Genomic DNA, 12,601 nt, shown 5'->3' with positions numbered 1-12,601 from the left:
CTGTTTTAGGACAGTTAGGATCACCACTTTATTTTAAGAATGTAAAATATCAGAACAACAATATTAGAGACAATGATTTATTTCAGCTTTAATTTATTTTCTTCACATTCCCAGTGGGTCAGTTAGTATTTGGAAGCAATGCCTTTAAATTGTTTAACTTGGGTCAAACGTTTTGGGTAGCCTTCCACAAGCTACCCCCAATAAGTTGGGTGAATTTTGGCCCATTCCTCCTGACAGAGCTGCTGTAACTGAGTCAGGTTTGTAGGCCTCCTTGCTCGCACACGCTTTTTCAGTTCTGCCCACACATTTTCTATAGGCTTGAGGTCAGGGCTTTGATGGCCACTCCAATACCTTGACTTTGTTGTCCTTAAGCCATTTTGCCACAACTTTGGAAGTATGCTTGGGGTCATTGTCCATTTGGAAGACCCATTTGCGACGAAGCTTTAACTTGCTGACTGATGTCATGAGAGTTTGCTTCAATATATCCACATAATTTCCCCACCTCATGATGCCATCTATTTTGTGAAATGCATCAGTCCCTCCTGCAGCAAATCACCACCACAACATGATGCTGCCACCCCCGTGCTTCACGGTTGGGATGGTGTTCTTCAGCTTCGAAGCCTCCCCCTTTTTCCTCCAAACATAACGATGGTCATTATGGCCAAACAGTTCTATTTTTGTTTCATCAGACCAGAGGACATTTCTCCAAAAAGTACGATCTTTGTCCCCATGTGCAGTTGCAAACCATAGTATGAAAGCAGTGGCTTCTTCCTTGCTGAGCAGCCTTTCAGGTTATGTCGATATAGGACTCGTTTTATTATGGATATAGATACTTTTGTACCTGTTTCCTCCAGCATCTTCACAAGGTCCTTTGCTGTTGTTCTGAGATTGATTTGCACTTTTCGCACCAAAGTACGTTCATCTCTAGGAGACAGAACGTGTGGTCCCAAGGTGTTTATACTTGCGTACTATTGTTTGTACAGATGAACGCGGTACCTTCAGGCGTTTGGAAATTGCTCCCAAGGATGAACCAGACTTGTGGAGGTCTACAATTTTTTTTCTGAGGTCTTCACTGATTTCTTTAGAATTTCCTATGATGTCAAGCAAAGAGGCACTGAGTTTGAAGGTATGCCTTGAAATACATCCACAGGTACACCTCCAATTGACTCAAATGATGTCAATTAGCCTATCAGATGCTTCTAAAGTCATGACATCGTTTTCTGGAGTTTTCCAAGCTGTTTAAAGGCACAGTCAACTTAGTGTATGTAAACTTCTGACCCACTGGAATTGTGATACAGTGAATTATAAGTGAAATAATCTGTCTGTAAACAATTATTTGAAAAATTACTGGTGTCATGCACAAAGTAGATGTCCTAAACGACTTGCCAAAACTATAGTTTGTTAACAAGAAATTTGTGGAGTGGTTGAAAAACAAGTTTTAATGACTCCAACCTAAGTGTATGTAAACCTCTGACTTCAACTGTAGCTTGGTGGTAGTTTAACTAAATTTAAATCTCGGTAGTGTTTTCAGTTACTTTTATTTTTTTTTACCATGGAGCGGATTTAGCTAACTACTGGAACTACACACTACTTTTTTTGCAAGAAGAAAACATAGTTGAAGTAGGCAAGAATTTCCTTTCTCTTTCAACATCAGACATGTCTAATTCTCACTTGCATTTAATAAATTACACATTCTGTTAACACCTGACTCCAGAGTGATCTGTTCTTGCACTTTGTAGTCTATGACATTTAAGATTTAGATATGATAATATATCACGAAGTAGTTTAGATGTAGTGAACTTCTTTGTGAAGTAACTTCAGTTGAGTAAACTATATTTTTCTTAGGGGTAGCTTTAGCGTAGCTTAAGTTCTTCTGGTGTGAAGTAACTAATAGTTTGGTAAACTATATTTACAGAGTAACTGAGTACAGAGTATTTCTATTCTTATAAAGTTCACTCAGTCATGTTTTCTTTTAGATTTGATGTACGTTACATCACATACTAACTTGACCTACCTCTCTCTCTCTCTCTCTCTCTCTCTCACACACACACACACACACACACACACACACACACACACACACACACACACACACACACACACACACACAGTATTGGATAGCATACCACTGATAAGTGGTTTGTTTTGGTGGCTACCTCTCCTTATTGTGCCAAATGGAGCTCACTCAGGCAATATCCGTTTGCCAGGCTCAAATGGGGAGCAGGTGGCAGGGAGAGGGAGGAGGCTGAACCTTGCTAACCAGAACCAGGCTGGGGATGCCTAACCAGAGTCCAGACCGTACACGGTTCTCATTGCTATTGCATGGGATTATGGCAGGCATGGTCATGCATACACAGTATAACAAGAAACATGGGGATATGATGTATATAGGTCTTATTCTTTCCTTTGAACTCCTCACCAGCACACACACACACACATTCAATAATAGCATACGCACACACACACATGCATACACACACACACACACTTAGTTTTACACGACCTTATTCAATATGACCCTAAAATGTATGGTCCTTGGATCAAAACATATTATGATTAACATCTATATAATTTATTGCAACCACACCATGACACATAGAGGATACTCTCTCCATCCACATAGTGGCATACAGTAGGATTGGTCGGGGAGGGTATGGGGGGTCTGGGAACCGCGATTGGTTTAAGACCTTCAACACGTTGCCCTCTGCAACCACTGCTGTCACTCGGTCAACAGGACTAATTTTTCATGTGGTTTTTAAAGTGAGTAGTGGTCTCCTGTGGGATGGGGGAGGGGGGATGCACACCAGAGTCAATGGGCATTTAACAATGGACAAGCTCACATGGGAGACCCCTGTCAATTATGTATAAGGGACAAGGGATCGAGTGTTAGTGAGAATCACTCTTAAAATATGAAAATGTTACAGGCATGGGGAAACAGAGAAGGGTTTTAGTGAGTAAAACTACCATGTGTCAAGTCTGGTCTGGCAGTGGTTCAGATTTGAAATCAAATTCTCACAGAGACTGTTATAGTGTAATGACAATATATCCCCAGGCATACAAGATATAGGGGACATTTCTTTTTTCTTCTTTTTTGTTGTCGACATTTCTGTTTTATTCTGTATGCTATAGGTTTATATGCAAATGTTGGTTACCAAAGGTTACAGACCATAGGATGCACATAATGAGTAAGCATGAGGTTTATCTTTTAGTAGGTTGGTATGCATTCATTGGGGCCTATTTCACGTGCTTTTGTAAAAGAGCAGGTGCACAATGCAGGCACGCCACTCGCACACAGTAGCGTTTGGAGACTGCATGGAAGACATTTTGCCATGTTGATTTAGCCTACGTACGAGGAAGCAACACGAGAGACGCAGGTGTTACTGTTTGACCATAGAGACGCAGGTGTTACTGTTTGACCATAGAGACGCAGGTGTTACTGTTTGACCATAGAGACGCAGGTGTTACTGTTTGACCATAGAGACGCAGGTGTTACTGTTTGACCATAGAGACGCAGGTGTTACTGTTTGACCATAGAGACGCAGGTGTCACTGTTTGACCATAGAGACGCAGGTGTTACTGTTTGACCATAGAGACGCAGGTGTTACTGTTTGACCATAGAGACGCAGGTGTTACTGTTTGACCATAGAGACGCAGGTGTTACTGTTTGACCATAGAGACGCAGGTGTTACTGTTTGACCATAGAGACGCAGGTGTTACTGTTTGACCATAGAGACGCAGGTGTTACTGTTTGACCATAGAGACGCAGGTGTTACTGTTTGACCATAGAGACGCAGGTGTTACTGTTTGACCATAGAGACGCAGGTGTTACTGTTTGACCATAGAGACGCAGGTGTTACTGTTTGACCATAGAGACGCAGGTGTTACTGTTTGACCATAGAGACGCAGGTGTTACTGTTTGACCATAGAGACGCAGGTGTTACTGTTTGACCATAGAGACGCAGGTGTCACTGTTTGACCATAGAGACGCAGGTGTTACTGTTTGACCATAGAGACGCAGGTGTTACTGTTTGACCATAGAGACGCAGGTGTTACTGTTTGACCATAGAGACGCAGGTGTTACTGTTTGACCATAGAGACGCAGGTGTTACTGTTTGACCATAGAGACGCAGGTGTTACTGTTTGACCATAGAGACGCAGGTGTTACTGTTTGACCATAGAGACGCAGGTGTTACTGTTTGACCATAGAGACGCAGGTGTTACTGTTTGACCATAGAGACGCAGGTGTTACTGTTTGACCATAGAGACGCAGGTGTTACTGTTTGACCATAGAGACGCAGGTGTTACTGTTTGACCATAGAGACGCAGGTGTCACTGTTTGACCATAGAGACGCAGGTGTTACTGTTTGACCATAGAGACGCAGGTGTCACTGTTTGACCATAGAGACGCAGGTGTTACTGTTTGACCATAGAGACGCAGGTGTTACTGTTTGACCATAGAGACGCAGGTGTTACTGTTTGACCATAGAGACGCAGGTGTTACTGTTTGACCATAGAGACGCAGGTGTTACTGTTTGACCATAGAGACGCAGGTGTTACTGTTTGACCATAGAGACGCAGGTGTCACTGTTTGACCATAGAGACGCAGGTGTTACTGTTTGACCATAGAGACGCAGGTGTCACTGTTTGACCATAGAGACGCAGGTGTCACTGTTTGACCATAGAGACGCAGGTGTTACTGTTTGACCATAGAGACGCAGGTGTTACTGTTTGACCATAGAGACGCAGGTGTTACTGTTTGACCATAGAGACGCAGGTGTTACTGTTTGACCATAGAGACGCAGGTGTTACTGTTTGACCATAGAGACGCAGGTGTTACTGTTTGACCATAGAGACGCAGGTGTTACTGTTTGACCATAGAGACGCAGGTGTTACTGTTTGACCATAGAGACGCAGGTGTTACTGTTTGACCATAGAGACGCAGGTGTTACTGTTTGACCATAGAGACGCAGGTGTTACTGTTTGACCATAGAGACGCAGGTGTTACTGTTTGACCATAGAGACGCAGGTGTTACTGTTTGACCATAGAGACGCAGGTGTTACTGTTTGACCATAGAGACGCAGGTGTTACTGTTTGACCATAGAGACGCAGGTGTTACTGTTTGACCATAGAGACGCAGGTGTCACTGTTTGACCATAGAGACGCAGGTGTTACTGTTTGACCATAGAGACGCAGGTGTTACTGTTTGACCATAGAGACGCAGGTGTCACTGTTTGACCATAGAGACGCAGGTGTTACTGTTTGACCATAGAGACGCAGGTGTTACTGTTTGACCATAGAGACGCAGGTGTTACTGTTTGACCATAGAGACGCAGGTGTCACTGTTTGACCATAGAGACGCAGGTGTTACTATTTGACCCTTTTTAATAATAACCTGAGTGAATACAATAACATGCATGAACCTGTGTTGCGCGCTGCATGGCTTTGTTGCGCGACTGCATAGACAAAGGATGGGAGCATGATCGGAAACCCAGTAGGCCTATGCAGAAAAGACGTAGGTGTCTTATATATAAACACCCTCCCTGCATGTCGACCGCTAATTGATCAGATATGTAGGCTATTCAGGCTACAACAGTTAGACCAAAAACAATTCGCTGCTGTGGCACTGTTATAGCGGAATAATAATACCAGGCGAAATTATGCCAACAAGTTTAGTTTCGCCCTATATAATATCCATTTCGTTTTCTTCCGTTGTTTTCCTCGGTGTCACGCCTCAACACTTCCTCTTGTCATGATGGGCAAATCCGGCAGCAAATTCATGCGCTAATAACCAAAAAAGTATTCGAGTGAATCCTCTCATACTCCTGTAAATAGAATATGTGCTAAGGCATATACCAATGGACAGGTAGCCAGTTAAATCCACCTAATTGTAAAATAATGGTCAATAATAATAATAATCAAACAGTCGGTTATCAGCCCATCAGTCAGTATGGTGACTGTATTGTATGAACTAAATAATTTACAGCCTATACAGAATGCCTTCGTAATGCTTCCTACGCAATGTAAGGGATTAAATAGGCTAGATACAACCAGATGTTGTTGATGCTGTACGACGCTTTTGTTTATCTATCAACCATCATTAAGCCCGATGTGACCGAGGAACAACAATGCTTTAATCAGTTTAGGCTATGCAGAGCTATGCAGAGGTTGTATTAATGACTTGGCGTAAAACATGTGCGCCACTGGGTAACGGCATCCACGTTCTTTGGCTTTACAGTAATGACAGCCATAGACCACGAACATGCTGATGCTGGCCATCGGGATACAGAAGTCCTGAGAGTATCCCTAAACGGAACTGGAATGACTGATGTGTCGGATACAAAATGTAAAATACTTACATGTTAGTGTCCTTTTAGGTTGCTACCCGTTGTCTCGACCATGCCATTGGGCGGATGACCATTCCATTGGGTGGATGAAATAATGATTCAAATGTCTACATTGATACGTAACGACGTCCTTCCTTTTTTGTTGGTCCTCCCAGTTGGCGGCAGCGTAGGGTCTCTACGCCTCGATTAGACAGACAGTGACATTTCGATTAGATAGACAGTGTTATTGCGTTTTGGTACACAAGATGTAGCCTACATGAATTTCCAATAGAACCCTGCATTTGCCTTGCAGCATTGCGTTGCAGAGGCAGTGCGTTCTGTCTCTTACAAAAAATATTGCCTTTTTGAAACTGCAGTCAAAGTGCAGTAACTGCAGTCAACTGTGGTATTTTGGACGCAGTAATTGCAGAATATCTGCGGGGTACTGCAGTTAAATTGCTGTTTTACTGCAACATAACTGCAGTTACACTGCAAAATTACTGCAGTTAAAAGAAACGGTGTTATTTTGGACTCATTTAAATATGACCCTGTGATGTTCTTCCACCATCCCCACACTCAGTTTGTGTGTGTGACATTTCTATTGACAGCAGTTATACTGCACTCTGAATGCCATCTTTTTTCGTAAGGGCTGTGGTGCAAATGTAACCCAATAGTACTTTGTAACGAGAATAAAGGATAACTCACCGTGTACTTAGATACATTCGTTTTATTCTTCTCTTTAACAAGGTTTCCATCCAACCATTTCATATGGATGAATTACCTGATTTGATGCATGAAAAAAGTTACAACCCAGCTGATGGAAACAGGATATGTCAGTACAATTTTATAAATACAGAGAGACAATTTGTTTGTTCTTCATGGTGGGATCGTTTTGTTTCTGTAAAATTAATTTTGCGAGAAATTGCGGTGGAAACGCTTTTATGTTGTGTTGTCCTCCCACTACGACTCAGGAAACCATACAGTTTATAGTCTGCCACATTAGAAAGGTCATAATACCCATAAAACCTAGCTGTCAAACACAGAAATGGTTCCAATCGTCTTTCCACCATACATTTTTTACATAGGGAATTTTAAAAACACTTAAGTATGTGTTTGGTGTAGGCTTACCTTGGCGCGACGTTTTGATAATCGTGTAATTCTCTCTCAGACAAGGTTAGTTTTATCAATATGTAAGCCTCAATTTACTCCCCAAAATTTGAAATGCTAATTAGCAACAGGGAAGACCTCAGCAAGACAAAAAATTCCTGCAGGAATCTCCTGCAAATCATCTCTAGCCGTCACTGTCAGCTACCGTTCATCAGCACGATCAGAGACCTTGTGCTGTATTGAAATTAATTGAATGAATTCCGTCTCCTTTCTCTGTCTAGCCATTGACTACACTTTAGCTAGCTAGTTAGGAGAGCAGTAGGTAAAACAATTATTTTGTATTACTTAGCCTACATAATTGTTTGTACAGTATGTCGACTTTGAGGTCTATTTCAGACCTTTTTGCATTTTTCAAAGATGAGCAAGTGGCGAAGTGCAGCTATAGTGAGTGGCAACTTACCGGTTTGGTCAAGGCCAATATGAGGGTTAAAGTTTATCCTGTGTCGGTGAGTGTATCTATTAAGTTTGAGCATCTTAGCAATACAATGTGTTCTAGACAGCTGTCAACATTCTACAAGGAAAGAGACACTTAATCAATTATATAATCAGTAGCCCTTTCCTGCAGTCAAATTACCTCGTGGCCTCATGGGTAGAATATTATTTGTAAGAACTGACACGGGAGTAGAGAAGCAGGTACGAAGACTGAACATTTAAAATTGCACAGACAAGGAACAGGACAGGAAGAGCTTCAGAACCGGGTAACAAAACAAAATACTACAATTAATGTTGAAGTGGGGGACAGAGCTGGGGAACAGACAGATATAGGGGAGGAAATAACACAAGTGATTGAGTCCAAGTGAGTGGAATGAAACGCTGATGCGCGTGACAAGGGAAGCAGGTGTGCGTAATGATGGTGGCAGGAGTGTGTAATGCTGGGCAGCCTGGCGCCCTCGAGCACCAGGGAGGGAGAGCGGGAGCAGGCGTGACAGTACCCCACCCTCAAGTGGCGCCACCCAGGTCCCACCTGGACGAGCCTGACGGGCCGGCCGAGGCATGGGTGCTGGACCAGCCGGCTGGGGTGTAGAAGCCCGACAAACTGGCAGAGGCTAAGGAGCCTGGCGAAGCCGGCTGAGGCGTGAGAGCCTGATGATCCGGTTGAGGAATGACAGCCTGATGATCCCGCTGGGACGTGGAAGCCTGATGAGCCGGCTGAGGCGTAGATGAGGCGTAGATGCCTTACGGCTGGCTGAGGCGTAAAACCTGACGATCCGGCTGAGGCCTGACATGGGATGTGCGCCTGCTGAGCCAACCAGGGCAAGGAAACCTCTCGAGCCAACTAGGGAGTGGAAGCCTGATGAGCCGGCTGAGGCACCCCCGGTTCCATCGGTGGCAGCCCCTGGACCTGACATCACCACCAACCAAACAGCCAGCACTCCCACTGCACTGAGGCTAGGAAACACTGTCACAACTGGTAAATCCACGATAATTGAGAATTTCAATCAGCATTTTTCTACGGCTGGCCATGCTTTCCACCTGGCTACCCCTACCCCGGTCAACAGCCCTGCACCCCCCACAGCAACTCGCCCAAGCCTCCCCCATTTCTCCTTCACCCAAATCCAGATAGCTGGTGTTCTGAAAGAGCTGCAAAATTTGGACCCCTACAAATCAGCCGGGCTAGACAATCTGGACCCTCTCTTTCTAAAATGATCTGCCGAAATTGTTGCAACCCCTATTACTAGCCTGTTCAACCTCTCTTTTGTATTGTCTGAGATCCTCAGGCTACCTCTGGCGAGCACATGGAGGGCTGTGCGGCCCCCCAAAGAAATGCCACCCTACACTATGACTGACCCACCGCCAAACCGGTCATGCTGGAGGATGTTGCAGGCAGCAGAACGTTCTCCACGGCGTCTCCAGACTCTGTCACGTCTGTCACGTGCTCAGTGTGAACCTGCTTTCATCTGTGAAGAGCACAGGGCGCCAGTGGCAAATTTGCCAATCTTGGTGTTCTCTGGCAAATGCCAAATGTCCTGCACGGTGTTGGGCTGTAAGCACAACCCCCACCTGTGGACGTCGGGCCCTCATACCACCCTCATGGAGTCTGTTTCTGACCGTTTGAGCAGACACATGCACATTTGTGGCCTGCTGGAGGTCATTTTGCAGGGCTCTGGCAGTGCTTCTCCTGCTCCTCCTTGCACAAAGGCGGGGGTAGCGGTCCTGCTGCTGGGTTGTTGCCCTCCTACGGCCTCCTCCACATCTCCTGATGTACTGGCCTGTCTCCTGGTAGTGCCTCCATGTTCTGGACACTACGTTGACAGACACAGCAAACCTTCTTGCCACAGCTCGCGTTGATGTGCCATCCTGGATGAGCTGCACTTCCTGAGCCACTTGTGTGGGTTGTAGACTCTCATGCTACCACTAGAGTGAAAGCACCGCCAGCATTCAAAAGTGACCAAAACATCAGCCAGGAAGCATAGGAACTGAGAGTGGTCTGTGGTCCCCACCTGCAGAACCACTCCTTTATTGGGGGTGTCTTGCTAATTGCCTATAATTTCCACCTGTTGTCTATTCCATTTGCACAACAGCATGTGAAATTTATTGTCAATCAGTGTTGCTTCCTAAGTGGACAGTTTGATTTCACAGAAGTGTGATTGACTTGGAGTTACATTGTGTTGTTTAAGTGTTCCCTTTATTTTTTCGAGCAGTGTATATATTCTTTGAGCTGTACCATATAGTTTTAGGCTACTTGTGGATCTATGACAGTTAAGTTGGTATATAGCCTATTGACTTGGGTTTTTAGTAAAACAATAACCACATGGTACATTCTCACATCAAGCCACATGCGTTATAGTTGTAGTATAGTATAGTTGTGTAGGTACGCAAAATGGTATGCAGGCGAATTCAAAGAGGCTGATGGTGTCCAATGATATTCCACCCCCTATGGCGCTATATTTTTATTATTATTAAAAGAAAAGAATTTGCAGAAAAACCAGTATACATACAAGACAATGACAACATATGCTAGGAGGTACAACAAATTACAGATTATACAAAGACCTTAAAAGAAACACACATATTGATTGCTTTAACAGCATTCTTATTAGAATAATGTAGAATTGTCTTAATGTACTGCTCAAATTCCTTATAGAAAACACAGAAGAGTGGTTTTTATTATTGAATTTACATTTATGAATATGACATTTTTCCATTAGCAAAGTTAAATTTACGAGATAAAATTAAGGAACCGAGCAGCACATTCTCCCATAAAAAACAAGTCATCAAAAAATATGAACAATTATAAAACTATGAATATCTGTCACGTCCTGACCAGCAGATGGAGCTGTTGTTGTAGTTTTGGGGTCAGGACGTGGCAGTCTTGTGTTCTGTGTTGGTCTTGTGACTCCTGATCAGGAACAGCTGGGGATCGTTGTTCCTGATTGGGAGTCATATATGTAGGAGTATGTTTGTCACTTGGTTTTGTGGGTAGTTGTTTTTGCACTGCGTATTGTGTGCCTGCAAAACTGTTCCTGTCTTATATATTGTTTGAATTGTGAAGTGGATGCTCTACTCCTTTATTTTTATTAAAGATGAGTATTCACATACCTGCTGCGCCTTGGTCCATTTTTACAGAAGACAGCCGTTACAGAACTACCCACCACCAAAGGACCAAGCAGCAGAAGAGGAGGAAGCCACAGGAGAAGGAAATGGAAGAATGGACCTGGCAGGACGAAAGAAAATTCTGGGCGGACAAGTTAAGGGAGCTAAGGGAACCCGAGAGGCAGCCCCAAGATTTTTTTTGGGGGGGGCACACGGGTAGTTTGGCCAGGCCAGGGAAGAGCCGTAAGCCAGCTACCCGTGACTACAGGGAGGTGCGTACGAGGTGGAGGGCGTCATGTTACGCTGAGGTGCGCACCATCTCGCCTATACGGACGCACAGCCCAGTGCGCCCAGTACCAGCGCCCCGCAGGTGCCAGGGCAAGGGGAGCATCGAGCCGGAAGGGGTGATGCCAACCCTGCACTCAAGACCGCCAGTGCGCCCTTTCGGTCCGGTGTTTCCCGCTAGACACACTAGCATGGAGGTGCGTGTCTCCAGGCTGGTACGTCCAATACCTGCCCCACGCATCAGGAGTCAACAGTCGTCGGAGCTGCCCGCCAGTCAACAGTCGTCGGAGCTGCCCGCCAGTCAACAGTCGTCGGAGCTGCCCGCCAGTCAACAGTCGTCGGAGCTGCCCGCCAGTCAACAGTCGCCGGAGTGGCCGGACTGCGCTGAACTGCCGGAGTGGTCGGACTGCGCTGAACTGCCGGAGTGGCCGGACTGCGCTGAACTGCCGGAGTGGCCGGACTGCGCTGAACTGCCGGAGTGGCCGGACTGCCCTGAACTGCCGGAGTGGCCGGACTGCCCTGAACTGCCGGAGTGGCCGGACTGCCCTGAACTGCCGGAGTGGCCGGACTGCCCTGTTCTGCCGGAGTGGCCGGACTGCCCTGTTCTGCCAGAGTGGCCGGACTGCCCTGTTCTGCCAGAGTGGCCGGACTGCCCGGTTCTGCCAGAGGTGCCCGCCTGCCCTGATCTGCCAGGGTGCCCGGCCTGTCAGGATCAGCCCGAGGGGTCCTCCTGCCCTTCGGTCCAGCCCGAGTGGTCCTCCTGCCCTCCGGTCCAGCCCGAGTGGTCCTCCAGCCCTCCGGTCCAGCCCGAGTGGCCCGCATGCCTTCCGGCCCAGCCCGAGTGGCCCGCATGCCTTCCGGCCCAGCCCGAGGGGCCCGCATGCCTTCCGGCCCAGCCCGAGGGGCCCTCCTGCCTTCCGGCCCAGCCCGAGGGGCCCTCCTGCCCCCCGGCCCAGCCCGAGGGGCCCTCCTGCCCCCCGGCCCAGCCCGAGGGGCCCTCCTGCCCCCCGGCCCAGCCCGAGGGGCCCTCCTGCCCCCCGGCCCAGCCCGAGGGGCCCTCCTGCCCCCCGGCCCAGCCCGAGGGGCCCTCCTGTCCTCCGGCCCGGCTCGAGGGGTCCGTCTGCCTGGCGCAGCTATCGGCTCCACCGAAGTGGGCGACGCCGAGGGTGGAGCAGGGTCCACGTCCTGCACCGGAGCCACCTCCAGGATAGGTGGGTTGGGGAGGGAGGGTGTAGCACAGTGCCGTCGTTGACGGCAGCCACCCTCCCTTCCCTCCCTTATTGTTTAGGGG

General features: G+C 46.7%; 1 protein-coding gene across 2 annotated transcripts in view; it reads right to left on the bottom strand.

The window, feature by feature from the left end:
* The window catches only part of LOC106572122 (solute carrier organic anion transporter family member 4A1), a 50,755-nt gene extending 44,053 nt beyond the window's left edge, over window positions 1–6,702 (bottom strand). For both annotated transcript variants that reach the window (XM_014145979.3, XM_014145981.3), the window contains exon 1: window positions 6,358–6,702. The gene's annotated coding sequence lies outside the window, so the exon portion shown is untranslated. The remainder of the gene's footprint in view (window positions 1–6,357) is intronic.
* Window positions 6,703–12,601: the final 5,899 nt, after the last annotated feature.

This window comes from Salmo salar, chromosome 15, assembly GCF_965601325.2.
Source record: "Salmo salar chromosome 15, fSalSal1, whole genome shotgun sequence".
NCBI classification, from domain to species: Eukaryota; Metazoa; Chordata; class Actinopteri; order Salmoniformes; family Salmonidae; genus Salmo; species Salmo salar.
The sequence above is the reverse complement of the archived record's forward strand: the minus strand, read 5'-3'. Positions and strand labels throughout refer to the sequence as shown.